Raw genomic sequence first — 1,465 nt, forward strand, 5'->3', positions numbered from 1 at the left:
TTAAAGTTTCAGGCCAAACCTGTTATTTTCTCCTCAATAACATCCAGACTACGATTTCCAATAAGAACCTTGATCTTAAATCTTTAAATCACAAAGAAACAAAGATTCCAAACCACGGTAGTCTTAAAGGATATAATAGAAAGATTTATATCATACAACACACATACAAATGCCACCTTTATATCAAATGTACACCTCTCCTTGATATGTCACCCTTATCCCATGGTATATGTCACCCTTATCCCATGGTACACCTCTTTTTGATATGTCACCCTTATTTCCTCATCAAAACATTTTACAAAAAAAATTCCAAATAGACCGCAGTCAATGGAATTATTATCAATCCAAAAAAATCATTTATATCAAAATTCCCATTTTATGATAAAATAACAATTTTTATCAATCAAGCACAAGACATAATACAAATCCGGTCAACTTGGCTTGGCCGGACTTCATCTCCAGTCCAGTCTTGGCCGGTTTACCAAATCTGAACAACACATTGCTCAAGGCTTGTCCGATTTAACATTTAGAATAAATTCCAACACTTAGAATAAATTCCAACACTTTTGTCCAGATAACAAGTCTGGACAATACATCGCCTAAGGCTTATCCGATTTAAAACAATCCGGACACCATTTAGTTGTATTCCTACTTCTCCGTTCAAAATACCTGGTATAAACTCAATAATCATAAATCACTCAACACTTGTTCGGTTTAAGACTAAACCGCTTAAGTCTTAACCAGTTTAGGGTTTAAATTGCCCAACCCTTATCCGGTTTATGGTTTAAATTGCTTATGCATGTTGGGTTACGGGATCTCAAGCACAACGGAAAATAAAACCGTAACCCTCCAAGGACCCATACGAACCGGAATAAATCGGGGGTTTCGAAATTATACCTCACAGTTAGCGAAACATTGAATCACAGCAACAAATAAAGCTTGATGCCTCCACGGTATTCACGCGAACAATCTGAATCCTTTGCCTTCTCGTGATGCTAGTCACGGTTTCAAAACTTAGAAAGAAAATAGAGTATATTGTTGTAGATGATTTTAAAAGAGAATTGCAAGACTTCTAAAAAACACTAGCATAAAAATGTCATACATTTTATATGGACATGGGATGTATGGCCTAACTATTACCATACCTCCACCTTGCCTCCACCATGCTTGAGTGTAAGACAATCATACACCATCACTCTCTTACAAAGCCATCCCTAGTCATCTTTATTTATGTCCAACATAAATAATATCTGATTTTATTTAATCTGATTAAATCGATGCAAATCAGATATGATAATTAAACATTTTAATTATTGAAACTCCTTATTCGAATATGTTCAAAGTGTGTAACCCAATGGGTTCTCGACATGTTGGCAATAAATATAAATCTCATATTTATAGTTATAAACGATGACCGGTATCTAGCAATACATCACCGTTACCCAAATGACGAGAATTAGTGATA

The sequence above is a fragment of the Cynara cardunculus genome (assembly GCF_001531365.2).
Source record: "Cynara cardunculus var. scolymus isolate 2C chromosome LG 9, CcrdV1, whole genome shotgun sequence".
NCBI classification, from domain to species: domain Eukaryota; kingdom Viridiplantae; phylum Streptophyta; class Magnoliopsida; order Asterales; family Asteraceae; genus Cynara; species Cynara cardunculus.